The 17,930-nt window shown below is 36.1% G+C and overlaps 1 long non-coding RNA gene and 1 other non-coding gene across 2 annotated transcripts; one reads left to right on the forward strand and one right to left on the reverse strand.

Moving 5' to 3' along the window:
* Window positions 1-4,525: 4,525 nt before the first annotated feature.
* TRNAL-UAA (transfer RNA leucine (anticodon UAA)) lies at window positions 4,526-4,597 on the forward strand. Its single transcript has one exon. It is a non-coding gene; the product is annotated as a tRNA-Leu (tRNA).
* A 2,072-nt stretch (window positions 4,598-6,669) lies between these two features.
* LOC129262842 (uncharacterized) lies at window positions 6,670-10,909 on the reverse strand. The gene is made up of 4 exons (XR_010293823.1): window positions 10,810-10,909; window positions 9,009-9,175; window positions 8,138-8,250; window positions 6,670-7,216 (listed from the first exon to the last, which is right to left on the reverse strand). It is a non-coding gene; the product is annotated as an uncharacterized LOC129262842 (long non-coding RNA).
* Between the last annotated feature and the right edge of the window lie 7,021 nt (window positions 10,910-17,930).

The following is a 17,930-nucleotide window of genomic DNA, read 5'->3' on the forward strand; positions in this document are numbered from 1 at the left end:
TGGCCATATCTGGGTCAGGGCTGGGTCCCAGGACTTGTAGATCAGCGTCATCATCATCATCATCATCATCAGTGGTGATTAAAGACTAAAAATCTTTGCCTTCCTTTAATAATGATATTCCAATGTAGTCATAGCTATTGATATTAAGGGCTCCCAACACATTAATTGTTACAGCCTGGATCATTGTCAATCCGGTCAACAAATTATGTATTATAGGCTTGTCTACAAAGTACAAACCCTCTAATGGTCCTCTTTAATGCATTGTAGCAATTCTGAGCTTTACCTTACTGATGCTTTTGGAGCTCTAAAATGTGCAAGCCTTTCTAGCCTTTCTCTAAAACTCTTGACATCTTCCGACACAACTTATGTCAATTTTCTCATTGAGGCAACTTGTGTCGGAAGAAGACATGGTTAACGGTGTGTTCTTGTTAGAGTCCTCTTGATTGGCATTCAGTCTCCTATGCTCGACTTGTCGGATTTCAGTACAGAGAGTCATGAGAGTTGTATGATTGTCCAAAGTACATCTGCATGACACTATTAAAGTCAGCATTCCTCCAGATAATTTCTAAAAGGTTTATTCCTCTGGATAACCACACAGTATACCCATGAGTAACACATTGTGGCAAATAAATCCTGGAAGTGGTACACACTGTCTAATCAATGTTGGATGGTATTTGATGGTGATGTTCAGGGTGTTCCATTTTGTTGTGTCCTCTTGTTGGAAAGGCAATAATCTGGCTTATAACCTCCATCTGGTTTGTTCATTGTCTCACTGAGGAATTTCTGTTTACCATCAATATCAGGAAATTAATATTATTATTTGCATACGACTTACTTAGAAACTATAGCTTTAATATATGGAGATGGTTGCCATAGGAGATTTATCAAAGAGGAAAGAAAAGAAAATGGATGCTTATTCATGAAGCAGCAACTGGATTCAGCAAGAACGTCTAATCACGATTCCTGTATCTGAGAAAGATGCCTATAATGCACTTTAAGCCTTCATCATGAATTTATGAATGGCCTTCATGTCGCTCGTATAGGCAAATGTCCATTGTTACTCTTATTAAGCATGCCCAGATATCTTGTGATCCAAGCAAGTACTCATATTCACCACCATGACAAGTGATGATGATGATGATAAAGATGATGATGATGATGGGTTCTTGTAAAGCGCCGGTATCCGCCTCAGCTGGGCGCTCATGGCGCTTGCTAAAAAATAGGAAATATCTCACAAATTTCAATGTCTTCAAACAGTGCTTAGGATCATCATTCAGTTCAAGTACTGTCCTAGTAATGCTACAATTGAGTTATTCTTGGGATAATGTTGGAGTGGGGAACAGAAGGTCTTCGGGTAAGACTCAAAAGTTGATTGGGTCTCTGCTCTCCTGAAAAATTGGGGAAGGCTATTCCACAGCTTTGATCCAGAAATGTAGAAGGCTCTGTCAGTGACTGTCACCCCAGGTTGTGTGGCTGAGAGATTCCCTCAGCAATGCTTGATCTGCTGATCTGAGACTGTGTGTTGGTCTATGCTGAGATAAGAGCTCTGATATGTAGGGTGGAGATTTATCATTAAGCGCTTTAAATACAAGGACCCCAAGTTTATAAGCTAAGTGGTGTGCTACAAGGACCAAATATTCGAAGCTAATGGGCTTTTATTTGTACGGGTGTGACATCTTGTGCTGATCACTTGGCAATCCAGGAACTTGCTAGCGTGGACTATATACTCGCAAGAAACGCAAAGTCTCTACAACGTCAAGAAGAGAGCAAGACTTGGATGGAAATAATGAAGCATTCGAGCAGTGGGATCCATGTAGAATGGACTCATCATTGTACAATATGAGTGGAGTAACTGCTCGTGACATAAGTCAATATCAACCAAGCAAGAAGTGTAGGGAATGTCATCATGGTTAATATACATAATCTACCTGGAATTTTGGAGGAAAGTATCACGTATGTTTTCCTTGAATATTTATAATATGTCGGATGCTTATTTGCATAATATGTAAATTACACTTCAGATATTAAGCTGATTATTAATGTATTTGCCATTCTTAGTGATCACATCATATTGATCTAGACTAAAATGTTTTCATAACTGGTTTGGGGAGAAAAATCAAAATTACTGGATTTTTTTCCATATGAAGATGCTCATAAATATGCAAATGAGGTAGATTTATTTACGATTTTTATTTAAAAAATAAATAAATTTGTAAAACTTATCATGGGCTTCAGTTCAATTCGTATTGTTTTCTGCACTTGATTTCCAATATTTGGATTATTTTCATTATTTGTAATTAATTATGGCTAATTTGCATAAAATGCAAATTTTGTGATTTTCCTATATGCTTGTATATTTAAGGACTTTTAATATGGTGTTTAGGAAACCTTCCTGTAAGGTATTGCCATATTCCAATTTCAATAGATAATCTACTTGCAATTTTGAGGGATGTATCAACAGTGAGTTTTCTTGAATATCTATAACATGTTAGATACTTTTATTTGCATAATATGCAAATTACACTACATACACTAAGCTGAATACAAATGTATTCAACGTCCTTAGTGATAGCAGCATGTAAATTTCAACATCAATGAAATTTCCAAGCAGTTAATGAGAGAAAAATCACAATACCTTGACATTTTTCCATATAAGGATGCTTATTTGCATATTATGCAAATGAGGTAGATTTTTTTGCACTTTTGACAAAAAACATTGAATACAGTTATTTATCATGAATTTTCGCTCAAATTGAATTGTTTTGGACACTTAATTTGTAATCTTTGGGCTATTTTCCTTATTTTTCTAACTTTATATGGCTAATTTGCATAATATGCAAATTTCATAAATTTCCACTGCTTGGATTTCTTGGGACTTTTAGTATGTTGTTTAGGGGACCTTCCTTGAAAGCATTGCAGTGGAATATCTCGTGTTGCAATTAGTGGTGGGTCAAACCCTATATTGACTGGACTATAACAGTCTAATGGTTTCATTCACCTTTAGCGCACTAGGGTTTTTTTTACTCATGTGGATTGCGGATGAATTGTTATTATTCTATTATCTTATTTAGATTATAAGCAACACGATTCACAACATACCACTCAATTAAGAATTATAGTAGTTATTATTCCATCGCTATATATATATATTTGTGTGTGTGAGGGTGTGTGCGTGTGTGTGTATGTATATATATATACACACACATATATACATATATATATATATATATATATATATATATATATATATATATATATATATATATATATATATATATATATATATATAAATATGTGTGTGTGTGTGTGTGTGTGAAGTTATACATGTACAACAGCTTTGGCAACTCTTTTTATTTTAAATATTGTAAAGAAATGAATGAAGAGAACAATGGTAGGTGTAGTATAAATCAAGGTTACCCAGAGCTATCTACCCTTTGGAAAAATTGGTGATGCCGAAAAAATGTCTTTGCCGGGAATCGAACCCGGGCCCCCAGCTTTGAACGCCGGTGCCTTAACCACTAGACCACAGAGGTATGGTGTATGGTATACGTGTACTGTATAAAAGCAATAGCTTTGATCCAGCTGAGGCATGGCGGCTTGTCATTGTTCAAAACCCACCTTCACCCGACAAAGGAAATTATAATTGGTATAGTGTCGAAAATCTGTCTATCTGACGGTCAATCGGATCGGGGTCGCCCTAGCCACTAACCTGTCTCTGTGGTCTAGTGGTTAAGGCACCGGCGTTCAAAGCTGGGGGCCCGGGTTCGATTCCCGGCAGAGACATTTTTTCGGCATCACCAATTTTTCCAAAGGGTAAATAGCTCTGGGGAACCTTGATTTAAGCTACGCCTACCATTGTTCTCTTCATTCATTTCTTTACAATATTTAGAATAAAAAGAGTTGCCAAAGCTGTTGTACATGTATAACTTCACACATTTGTATACTTTCTCCCATACGTGTACTGTATCAAAGCAATAGCTTTGATCCAGCTGAGGCATGGCGGCTTGTCATTGTTCAAAACCCACCTTCACCCGACAAAGGAAATTATAATTGGTATAGTGTCGAAAATCTGTCTATCTGACGGTCAATCGGATCGGGGTCGCCCTAGCCACTAACCTGTCTCTGTGGTCTAGTGGTTAAGGCACCGGCGTTCAAAGCTGGGGGCCCGGGTTCGATTCCCGGCAGAGACATTTTTTCGGCATCACCAATTTTTCCAAAGGGTAAATAGCTCTGGGGAACCTTGATTTAAGCTACGCCTACCATTGTTCTCTTCATTCATTTCTTTACAATATTTAGAATAAAAAGAGTTGCCAAAGCTGTTGTACATGTATAACTTCACACATTTGTATACTTTCTCCCATACGTGTACTGTATCAAAGCAATAGCTTTGATCCAGCTGAGGCATGGCGGCTTGTCATTGTTCAAAACCCACCTTCACCCGACAAAGGAAATTATAATTGGTATTGTGTCGAAAATCTGTCTATCTGACGGTCAATCAGATCGGGGTCGACCTAGCCACTAACACGTCTCTGTGGTCTAGTGGTTAAGGCACCGGCGTTAAAAGCTGGGGGCTCGGGTTCGATTCCCGGCAGAGACATTTTTTCGGCATCACCAATTTTTCCAAAGGGTAGATAGCTCTGGAGAACCTTGATTTAAGCTACGCCTACCATTGTTCTCTTCATTCATTTCTTTACAATATATATATATATATATATATATTGCGCAGAGTAGGCCTAGATGTTTTACACATCGTTTCGGCCTCGTAATCATTAAAGGGGGAACAAACATGCACGATACGAGGCTGTGATAATGGGCAGATGCATAAAAGTACCAATTGCTGGCAAGCAATTGCTTCAAGCGCAAGTAAACGATCATGTTTCAGCAAATTACCGCTTGGTGTCAAACTACCTTGTTTCTTTTTGATAATTCTATATATTTAACATTTGATTTGCACTTATTATTTAAATGTATGAATTATTATGTAAGATTTATTATGTTTATTGTCATGTTCCAAATGTAGACTGCATTATTCATGTTAAATTTTTACAATGTGTTGTCTATCATTTTGCACGGCATGTAACCAAGAAGAATTTCCAATTATGGACAATAAATAAATACTTATACTTATTAAACATGTATTTGTAGGCTACGGTATACCTTGGTGTTCTCTCTTAGGTGCATAAACATGATTAAAAAACACCCTGATCAAGCAAAAGCTGAAGTTATTCTGACCGTGCTTGAAAAAAAACCAAGGAAGCACTTTAACACGCAAGCAAAATGTTCGCTTTATGCATACGATTTTTAGCAATAGATTAATCGTCAAGGAAATGCTAGCAGTCAGCGATTTCTTGAACTTACTGGCAAAAGCATATGCTCGCTCAGTTTATGCATACGAAATCAATCAAAAGCAAGGCAAAAGCCTCGAAAAAGCAATTGCTACTTTTTATGCATCTGACCCAATGCATCGTAATGTTCTTTTTCATCTTTTTCTTTTGCCTTCAGTGCATGTCACGGTTAGGCGTTTCATCATATCGTAATTTCGTTATTGGCCTAACAATGTTTTTTACGAATTTGGTTGCGTTGTAGCGTGACGGCTTTTTGAATGAAATCAAAGGAAAGCTATTTTTCATTCAATTTATCAGAAGCAAAATGAAACTGCACCCTTCTTACTTCTCGTTTTTAATAGCATTCCTTTCTGTCTGGCTGGTTCTTTTGATCAAAAGCTTTACCAGGTTTACCGATGAAAAGGAGAAAGAGTACAGAATGAGAGAAGTAGAGAGATAGATACAGATTAGGGGGCGGGGAAAACACATGGAATACTGAGGGGAAAGCTTAGACACGAACGATTAGGGTTACATATTTTGTCCTTATTTGTATGTCGTCTGTATTATTATATTTAGATATTTGAATGACAATAAGCATGCATTCCCAGGTTCGTCACTGGTTTTGTAACTTAAGTAAATCAATAAAAATCGTGTTTTGCCAGGTAAACGTTTTGTAACTTAAGTAAATCAATAAAAATCGTGTTTTGCCAGGTAAACCTATCGAGGTTCTTGTTCGGATTCTATAAAAGTAAAGACCCTGGAACTTTACTGCTGCATCCAATATAATATTAAATACAAACACCTGGGGGGCGTTTCATCAAACAATTAGTCGGTGGTTTTCTCCGACTAAATGTGATTTTCACCGACTAATTTCATTTTCACCGACAATTTTGCCATCACCGACTAAATTCCATTTCATGAAAATTTGTCGGTGATTTTCTCCGACAAATTATTGGAAACCACCGACTAATTTTGTCGGTGGCCTTCACCTACCGACAAAACTTATTTTCACCGACTAATCCAATTTTCACCGACTAATCAGCCTTTTGAGGGCCTTTGCAGCTAAAATCGATCAATTTCAGTTGATTTTGAATATAAAATTTTGATAAATTGCTTATTTTTCATTTCATTGAGAAAATTCAAAGAAAATGTATTTATTTTTAGTCAATGACAAATAAAAAGTAGACATTTCATGAATAATATTTTCATCTTTAAAACTATATTATATCAATCAATACATAGGAAACATCTTCAAATGTACACATTTTTTCAAACATAATTTTCTTTAACCCAAATAAATCATTGTGCATTTTTTAATCAATAATGTCTGATAATGTCTGAAAATGCGACCTCATTGACTTTTGTACAAGTTTTTTCAATGTTCATTAGTGTTGTTGGTGTTGCTGCTGCTGTTGTCATCGTGATTGCTGGAATTGCTGGGTGTTTTTGCTGCTCTTGGTGTTGTGGGTGTGGTTGTTGCATCTCCTGGTGCAATTAGTTATTTTTGCTACTGATGTTGCTCAAGGTGTTGCCTGTGTGGTTGCTGTTGTCATCGCTTCTACTGCTGCTGTTTACGAGTGTGGCTGTTGCATCTCCTGATGCATCTATTGATGTTGTCGCTTGTGTTGTTGCTTGTATGATTGCTTGTTAGAATCCTTGCTGTTGGCTTTGTTTCTACTGTCGTTGTTGCTACTGCTGTTGATGTTTACCACTGTGGTTGTTGCATCTCTTGATGAAGTTATTTATGTTGCGCCCGATGTTCCCTGCATGGTTGTTGGAGCTCCTGCTGCTGTTGATGTTGTCGGTGTGGTTGTTGCATCTCTTACTGCAGTTGTAGTTTCAGCTGCTGATGCTGTTGTTGCTCCTGCTGCTGTCCATGTTCATTGAAGTAACTGAAATGGATTTAATTTATAGAGCATGTGATATTTTATTAATAAAGATATCAATTTCCATCATTATTGATATCAGTCATTTATTCTTAATTTAATTATCATTGTTAAAACTTACATTTTTTTATTTCTAATGTTTGAAACAAGAACTTTAAGTTCTAAATGGTTAAAATATTGTCACCAAAGCCTTATTAAACAATGAAAACAAAAAAGTTAATAACAAAGAAATGCATAAGAAAATGATTAAAATTTCCTCTTTTTTTATACACAATTGATTTTAATGACTTGGGTTTTTCTCATTGGTTTACCAAAGAAAGGGAGTCAAAATCCAAAATTATCACATTTGGTCTTTATTTCTTGAGCCAAATGCTGATTTCATGCAAGAGTGATGTTATCATATTAAAAAAAAAAAAAAAAACATCAGGAACAGCAGCATGATTTCTGAAGCGAGTGCACAATCAACAGGCAAGATCCTGAGGCACCCCCCCCCCTACCAAGATCATTTGAATTAATGAGGTTTCATGACTGCTTTTGTAGGCATTACATTTATACAGGCCTACAAGAGATATAATTTTTTTTTTTTTTTTTTTGGGGGGGGGTAATCTTCCAGTGTTACTCCCATACAAAGCAGATGGTGATGAGGCGGGGGGGGGGGTCTAATAGGAATGCAGAACAATGGAACATTCATTTACTACTTTGGCAATAGAAAGCAAGTCACACCATCTAGCATTGATTGATATTGTCCAATAAATATCACCATTAATCAATTAAGCATCTAAGCACTTATAGATGTCATTGTTTTCAAATATTTGAGTAGACCAAATAAAGAAGAGAGCAGTACCAGTAATTTAATATTTTTTTTTAATGTGACTTTACTTTCTTCGCCAAAGTGAGGCAGTCATAATTAAGTGTGTTTTAACTTACAAGTGACATCACATTTCCTGCCTTCTTGTCTGGCTCTCCTAAACCTTCAACCATTTATACTTGTGTAACTTTGTATCTCATGTCTGTCTGAAAAGTTTGGTTGAAGCCTCCACCTGAAGGAAAAATAGTATTGAAATAACTCATTAAAATATTTGCCATAATCTGGTATTTCTTCTCACATGTATATGTACATGTCTAAAAACAGGAAATAAAACATCTTTTGATTACCAGGTTTCATATAGAAGGGGGTTAATAAAGGGTTCAAGTTTTTATTATGTTAATAAAAAATACAAACAATAGTAAATGACATATGCTCTGGCTGAGAAACTTAAAAAGTGAAATTATTCCTCACAATGTAGCTTGTATGTACATACACATGAGCAAGTAGTGCTAAATGGATTGAGGGGTGAGAGCAGGGGCTCCGGAAACCGGGGGGGGGGTGCATGTTAGCTGCAGGGTCAGCGGAACGGATTTTACAGTGAGCGGGCTGACCATGCATAACCAGATGGTCATTTCATATTTTTCAGCTCCCGCATTGTTTTCCAAAACCATGTACAAAAATGTAAAATTGACCATCTGCTTATGATTTTTTGCATTGGTCAGCCCCCCCCCCCCCCACTTTCGGCTCAGCCCCCTCACTTTCAAAACCGTTCTGCTGACCCTGCAGCTAACATGCAAAATATATTGAATCTATTATGTCTTTCATGCTTATGTAATGTTTGCATTTCAAACTGACTTTAAATAGAAAATCTGGTCACAGTCCGATTTCATTGTCATTGATGTGGGTTTTTATGATTTAACATTCTGCAACCAAAACAATATCCTTCATTATTTTTTAATCATTATCGCATTTTACTAGTCTACATGTTACCTGTGGTTGCATTTCAATCTCAGTATTTCTTCACCCATTGCCAAATCTTCTGTCACATGTTCATCAGATTGGCCGCTGGCACATTCCTTGCTGTAGTAGACCAGTCAGAGCCTTGCTTTCTAGTTCCAGATCCGTCTTCTTCTGCATACTGTTCAAATGTCCATAGTCTGAAATTAAAATATTAATAATATCACATTGTTATACATGTAGCAAAGAAAATATGTAGATTTACAGTGATCATTGAAAAATACTGCACTTTCAATGAATATTGTTGACATTTCCTAAAGGGGAATGATCGAATATACCAATCATTTTTCTTCTTTTATTATCCTGAAATTTATAGAATTTACCAACAATCGGTCAACAATTTATCCTTGTTAATTCATATAATTTTCAATTGATTATAAACAAGACGGTAATTAACACATTAACCATACAAAATAGTAAAACAGCTTTTTCAATAATTTTTTTTTTAATTCAAAAATAAAAACAAAAGTTTTTTTCTAACTCAATAGCGCTTGGATACCTTGCCGGTTAAAAGCCACGATCAAATTAATAAAAAATATGAATAGGCTCCTAATTCATAACTGCAGCAAATTGCATCCCCATCAAACTGTCAACTATTTCTGGACTGTGACCTTTGTTCAATGGAACTTTAATATGAGATTCAAGGCAGAAAAATACTTGGGATTGATGAGATCCATTCCATATTCTCCTATATTTTTTTCTAATGAAGAGACCTTTAACCTTTACATGCTATTTAAGGTTAGGTACGACAGTATTTTTCAAAAAATAGATTAAGAGACATTATCAACAATAATTTAATTTATTTACCCCAATAACACCGATGCTATTGCAGATTCATGCTAAATAGTAATTTGTCTAAAAAATTGACTTAGAAAAATAAAAGCAAAACAAACTTCATAATCGCACACAAATGAAGAGCATTATTTCGTCTCCCCCAAATTGGATGATCAATCTTTTTTTTAAAAGGGAGCTATGCAATGGCTCATTTCACTTGGGTGCGCAAAGTCAAAGATAATTTAAGATAGATCTAGGCCTAGTACGGCCATGGGCCGGGTGCACTATTTAAAACTTAGATCTAATAATTTTTTATATCTAGATTTTAATTTTTATTGGGTGTGAACGCACCTCTGCCACAATCGCATCACCCCCCCCCCCCCCCGAATCCTCGCCAGCTGTCGAGAGCCTTCACTTCATTCGACTTGTGACTTGCTAAGGCTAAGCCTACATTAATAGTTGAGAACATCCACTTTACAAATTTACCACTCACACTATTAATTACCATGTGATTTAGCTCCTGTTCAATTCCAATATCTGTAACACAGAATTAGGATGGCCCCATTGGATATGTGTGCATTTACAATTGCACACGCTGGTTTGCCTGGTGATCAAGGATATCTCCGACCACACCGAGCAACAAAATTATTCCAAAACCAAAGGAAATGAAAAAATATGATTTGCAACATAGAATGACATAAAGGTAGAACAATATAAAGAATTATCTTTGCAAAATTTATAAAATTGCAGCCATGTGCGGATCATAAAAACGTGACAGCCGTGAGCCGTGTCGTTAGTTTGGACCTGAGATAGTTCTACAGACACAGAAACACGGGTATGGGACGAGACTGGATTTTGTACTGTCAAGTTCACCGATCGTATCGACAGGGGTCCTGCCAGAAGATCCTCTTTTCTTGTAATTCATTTGATAATCACGCACAACGAATAATTCAATCACCTTACATACAATATGAAGGATATTTTGAAGGGTTTTACTTACGGTAAAATCCTCATTCACCTCTACGAGGACCTTCGCTTCTTCTCATTTCTTCGTTTCATTTCAAATGGTCGCGGCGAAAACATCAACCAATTTTACATCTTTTTCACGACTTTGGGAGTGGGCGTGGCCTAATTAGTCAGCGAACCTCGTTCAAGACGATTTGTAAAATAAAAATTCACTGACAATAGTCAGAGAAGCTCCGAGAGTTTGATGAAACGAATTTTTGTCAGCGCTGACTAAATTGTCAGCGCTGACAATTTTAGTCAGCGCTGACAGTTGTCGGACGAAAATATTGATGAAACACCCCCCTGGACGATCATAGCCTGGGAAGCGGGATTGCTTTTGGATATTTTGTACACCGTAAGCAGCACCCCTGGACATTTGGTTGGTATGTTAAATGTAGAGGTTTGACAAAAATCTTCTTCATTTTTAGAGAGAAAAATGTTTATCTACTTATCATTATTGTTGTTGTAATTTTTAAAGACTAAATTTAGTTCTGTGTTGGAATAAATCTTTCTTTTTTCTTGTCATCTTTTTTCTTCTGAACAAAATCCCCTGGCATCATGGTCATTTGAAGTGAAACCCTTTTTCTTGGTCTTTTTAACAAACCAGCACCCCCTATTTCTAAACCTTTCCCAGGGCAGTGTGATCAATCATTTAGTGATTGAAATATGATTGAAATATTACAAAAGAGAACAATTACATTTAGCTGGTAGACCAAGCGGCGATTCGATCCAGGAACGTTTTGCTGAGCCGTACGCATAAATAATCATTCAATACAAATGCAAAGAAAAGGGACGACCCTCGATGACTCTGATGCTGTGCTCATTTATTATATATATCTTTATTTTTCCACGGCATTTGCCGGCATGCATGCAACCTCTAATTTCGGGGAAGGTAAATAGTTAAGAATTATAACTACAATGATTCCTTTGTTTAGCTAGTATCTGTAAAGACAGTCACAATGATTTCTTTACTCGGGAAAGATTGAAAAAATTAATGAATAAAAGTAAGTAATACTCCCTCCGAAAGTATATCAAAGGTGTGTATAAATTGATAGGAAGACAAAGCTTAGAGCATAGCCAACTTTATCAAGCTTTCCGTCCTTTAATTAACTTATTATCCATGATAATTTTTAAAGTCTTCTGGTATCACGGGGGTCCTTCCCCATATTTCAAAAGTAAACAATTATCCTACATCTATGATATTTTTTCTTACAGTACCCTATGAAATGTTTCCTTCCACTCATAAAAAAGATTGGTCGAAGTAAAAAAAAATTTGGTAAATATTTGTCCGATAAATAAAAGCGGTCTATTACAACCAAATTCTAATAGATTTAAACAAGAATAAAGTTGTCAATTTTTGCAATTTCTTTTTGATCGGATACATACTCGATAAAACATAATTAATTTGGGCCAATTCTTCTAAAATTGTGATCAATAATTTCATTCTTGAAAGTCTATTGTAACCAAAAGCTGAATAAAACATTGAAAACGAAAAATAAACATCCTCCAGATTTTCCCGGTGTAAAATTATACTGGGCCGGTCGTTAGTGTCATATACTCTCTTTTTAACATCAAATTTGCATTTGATTTCAAGGAGCGTATATAAAGTCATAGTAAGGTACAATAAAGGCAATCTCAAACTGTTTAAAATTATAGTTCAATAATTTTTTTTCTTAATAACCTTCCACAGGTCTGGGTTCCTTTATTGAAAATCTGTGGGGTACATGTATGCAGTAACACAATATAATGCCATAAAACATGTCATAAGATGTCATAAAACAAATACAATACTCCAATACATTTTCAACACTCCTTAGCAAGTAATTTATACACACAGACTTAAGGCACCAAAATGAAACGAAAATAGTAAGATTGCGACGTATTTGCTAAGTTTCATACCGCCCGATTTTTGCTTGTATTTTTCTTCTATTTAAAACATGATGATACTCTGTAATTTCAAACTTATCTCTTCATGTTTATTATTGCTTTTGTTTTTCTTTCGCCAAATATATTTGGTCAAAATCTTAATGATATTTCTTTTGTGGTATATTCTTTTATTTGGATCGAAATCACAAAGAGAGTTGTTAATAGTTTTAAATAGAATTGCGACCCAGAAAGAGAGTTTTTTAACTTTGAGAGAAAAATCAGACATGTCGATACATGATAGTGATGAATTATAATATATTTGGATTGATGTTTTTTTTATCATTCATAATGTTCTATTTTTTGGCATGCAGGAAGTTGGTCTACATGTCAGAAAGCGTATTATAATATATTCTAAACTCATTTGATAGGATATGAAATCGGTCTAGTTCGGCCTACAATACACTTCGTCTATTATTGTATTTATTAGATTAAGTGGGTATTTTCTAACATAATAATTAGAAAATAAACCCGCTGTAAAAAAAGGTTATAACAATAAAATATAATTGGACCAAGTTATCGGTATCAAGCGACAAGATGAGACAACCCAGATGGTAGAAAAGGGCATCCTAGATCCATAAAAGGTAGGGTCCATTTAACCCAATGTTTAGTGAAAATTATAACAAAGTTTTCGAACTCTCGGGTAAAATGGACCCCTTAAATTTCGTGAATTTAGGATGCTTTTTGCTTAAACGCATTTGGGTATTTGCGACTGCCCGACCCAAAGCGATAATCTGTTGTGATGGCACAAACCGTGTGGACAAGGGACTTGTACAAACAATAGTGATTGATCCGGTCAATCTCATCTCTATCGATTTTTTATTCTTGTGATATTTTAAAATAGGAAATTTGTTCTTAGTAAATACAAATGAGCTCAACGATTTTCAAGGCAAGAAATCACGTAACACCTGTGTCTGGGGCCACCTGTCTATACTTAAAACCTTCCTACAGTGGCCACTATAAAAACCAGGCATTTTTTCGTCGGTATGTCTATACAAGAACCTGTCTATAAGGGCAAAGAATCTTCACGTGAAAATACTGATAATATTGTACTAAATGTCGTGAAGGAGAAGTTGGGAGTCAATATCGGTATCGGCGACATCGACCGAAGTCACAGAGTTGGGCCTATCCGTAACATCCAACGTAGTAATGAGAGTGTCCAGGGTTCGTCGTCTGCTGCTAGTGCTGTTACTGACACCTCATCTTTGAGTTCTTCAGCTTCTTCTTCGACGTCATATGCCAGCAAGTTAACACCGTCACCATCTACCTCGAACAGGGATCGTCTTCATCATAGAGCAAGAATAGTCAAGCTCACCTCGTATCGTGCTCGCCAAACCATTCTCCTTTCTCGACGGAAGCTGAAAGGTACTGGAGTTTCCATCTCAGAAGATCTAACGGCTGAAAATTATGGGATACTCAAAACAGCACGACAGTCGACAAAGGTCACAGCTTCATGGTCGAGTGATGGTCGAATCTTTGTGGCGTTACCGGCTTCAAATGGCAAAACTGTCAAGAAACTCGCTAGATCACTAGAGGAAGCGAAGCAACTCTCATCATCTACTAGATCAAAATAGAGATTTGATATGACAGATGAAATGCAATTAACTCTGGAAGTTGTTGAATTGAACAGAATATTCCGTATACTTTGATTTTTTTATTTGTTATATATATATATTTTTTTTTGTCTAGCCTGCATAGCAGAGCGAGACTATAGGCGCCGCTTTTCCGACGGCGGCGGCGTCAACATCAAATCTTAACCTAAGGTTAAGTTTTTGAAATGACATCATAACTTAAAAAGTAAATGGACCTAGTTCATGAAACTTTGACATAAGGTTGATCAAGTACTACTGAACATCCTGCTTGAGTTTCAGGTCACATGACCAAGGTCAAAGGTCATTTAGGGTCAATGAACTTAGACCATGTTGGGAAAATTATTTTCAAAATCTTAACCGAAGGTTAAGTTTTTGAAATGACATCATAACTTAGAAAGTATATAGACCTAGTTCATGAAACTTAGACATAAGGTTAATCAAGTATTAGTAAACATCCTGGTTGAGTTTCAGGTCACGTGATCAAGGTCAAATGTCATTTAGGGTCAATGAACTTTGGTCAAGTTGGGGGTATTTGTTGAATTACTATCATAACTTTGAAAATTTATGGATTTAGTTCATGAAACTTGGACATTAGGTTGATCAAGTACCACTGAATATCCTGTGCGAGTTTCAGGTCACATGACCATGGTCAATGGTCATTTAAGGTCAATGAACTTTGGCCGTGTTGGGGGTATATGTTAAATTACCATCCTAGCTCTGAAAGTTTATGGATCTAGTTCATAAAACTTGGACATAAGAGTAATCAAGTATCACTGAACATCCTGTACGAGTTTCAGGTCACATGACCATGGTCAAAGGTCATTAAAGGTCAATGAACTTTGGCCGTGTTGGGGGTATTTGTTGAATTACCATCCTAACTGTGAAAGTTTATGGATCTATTTCATAAAACTTGGGATATAAGAGTAATCAAGCATCACTGAACATCCCCTGTGAGTTTCAGGTCACAAAACCAAGTCAAAGGTCAGTTAAGGTCAATAAACTTAGGCCATGTTGGGGTAATTGTTGAAGTGCCATCATAACTTTGAAAGTTTATGGATAGAGTGAATGAAATGTGGACATTGGTGTAGTTGACAGTCTTAAGTCTCCGTTCAAATGTCATTTATGGTCAATGAACGTGGTATTATGTCATTATATGAATGATGTTTTTGTGAATGATTATTTATATAGTAGTTTATAGTAGTTTTCAAAGTTAGCACTGCTGCTATATTAAATTGCGTAATGCAGGCGAGACTGCCAAAGGCGTTCCACTTGTTTTTGTATATTTTTCCTTCAGTAATGCCAAATGTCTTCTAACTGTAGCTGTGTATTATGTAGCAGGCAATGTAACTTAACTTGTAATGATTGTTTCTTATGTAGGCCTTTAAGAAATGAACAAGAATCTGAAACTAGTTTTGATGAAAATTATGGGTACTTTGAAAATTTGATAAATAATATTATACCCCTACGGAATTTGGAAATGCATTGAAATTACATGGTGAGAAAAATCTGATTTTGGCAAATTTCAATTGCCGTAGTTTAAAGTGTAATTTTGAGACATTCACTAATTGTCTTGATGAAATTGGTCAGAAATTGTCATTTATTGGTACTTGTGAAACATGGCTCAATAATGAGGAAGAACATGAATGTATGATTCCAGGTTATACATTTGTAGGCAAACACAGACATAACAAAAGAGGAGGAGGCGTAGGCATGTATATAAATGATTATATAAAATATATAAAACGCCCAGACTTGGTCACATTTATTGAAAATATCGAAAGCCTGTTCATTGAAATTCAAAATTTCTTGGTGGAAGCTGAATGGTGAGGTGAAGCTCTGTCCTGCAGGAAAATCTGTCCTTGAAAGAGGGAATGTAGCTGGAGGTCAGAATCTCTTGATACTGAATGCTGTCCACGTACTCTGCAGATCTTTGTTGCACCACCAGATCTGATGTAGCCCCAAGATCTGCAGAGAAGATGGGACCATTTACAGCATTAGGTTTTTAACAGATTCTGACCTCCAGCTACATTCTTACCTACCTACAAGGGCAGATTTTCCAGCAGGATGGAGCTCTTTGTCACACGTCAGCTTCCACCAAGAAATTTATTCAGCACAAGAAGATCAAATGTCTTGAGAATAGGACAGCACAGTCTCCAGACATGACTTTTATTGAGCATGTATGAAGCAGAATGAATGAGAGCACATGGAAACGAAGCCAAATAATGTGGGGGGAGTTGTGGAACACTCGTGAGGCCATCTTTTATGCCATTCTGATGCCTACATCAACAAACTGGTACGACCCCCTCCCAAGACCAAGGCCAAAATAAGGCACAGCAGATACTAAAGTGTTAATTCCCGGTGTTGCAGTTAGTATGATGTTGATGTGATGTCAGAAGCAATGTTTGTTGATTCAGTCTGAATGATTTGTAAATTGCGACATGACTTTTGTCCAGCTGAAAAAAAAGGCCTACTTGACATTATTCAATTCAATTCAAATAAAACATTTATTTTCTTCTATTTCATCACATAGTTTTCTTGTAACATACATACATAAATACATAAATCAATTTGTTATGAAAAATATAAATATATACATGTTGGGTTTAAGGAAGAAGGCGTATACCCTAAAAGCTGAGGCTTGTGGCGGGATACGCCTATAGACATAAATACAATACAATCAACAATACAAAGGAAAGGGCAGAGAAAAGAAGAAAAGGAAAGGGAACAAGAGAGGGAGACGTGAGCGGGGAGGCGGGCATGAAAATAGAATCCTCAACAAAATATCAGTGGGGGGGGGGGCAAAATATAAATGCCGCAACCACAATTGTCCATGGTTCATCTTATCATGTTTAAAGTCAAAAGGAAACGTAAGATGAGAAATATTTATATATAAAACGACAGAAGCAATTTTTTTCATTTTATACTTAAAGCTGGTTGTCGATAGAGATTTTTTTATGTAATCCGGAATTTCAATTTATGTCACTGTTCTCATTAGCGTAGATTAAATTTAATTTCTCTGCTGCCAAATAATATTTTTAAACATTAGAATTAATCTGAAAGATATCACAGATCAGATGATTTTTGGTAAAGTTAGAAAGTGATTACTTCATCAGCAGTACCTGCGACAAGACTTATGTACATTACAGTAATACGCTAATGGTTTTCTGCGGTTGTAATAGTTTAACTACTTGAGGTATTAATACCTTATTATGAAATACCTTACTTCGTTTTGTATATCTTTGCATTTGTTGGTCATTTGCTATTATCAGGGGAAGCGGAATTGCAATAAACTTGTACTAAATCTTTTAAAATACACGAACTACCCTTTCTGCATGGTCATTCATTAGGGATATAACTGTTTGGGGATACAATTGCATAAGGCCTATGTGTGTTAACATATATCCATATATCTCTCTAACTATGCCATCAAAATTAGAAATAACTGCTATCGAATATTTATTTCGGCACCTTCGGAGTTGACGCTGATTAAAGGTACGACCTGGATCTGTTAAAAAAACACGAACTTTGAGAGATTGTGTAGATGAATCAGGGAGAACACCTGGTTATTTCTTCATCTTTAGCCTGCAACATCATAGCACTG

Source organism: Lytechinus pictus, chromosome 6, assembly GCF_037042905.1.
Source record: "Lytechinus pictus isolate F3 Inbred chromosome 6, Lp3.0, whole genome shotgun sequence".
Classification (NCBI taxonomy): Eukaryota; Metazoa; Echinodermata; class Echinoidea; order Temnopleuroida; family Toxopneustidae; genus Lytechinus; species Lytechinus pictus.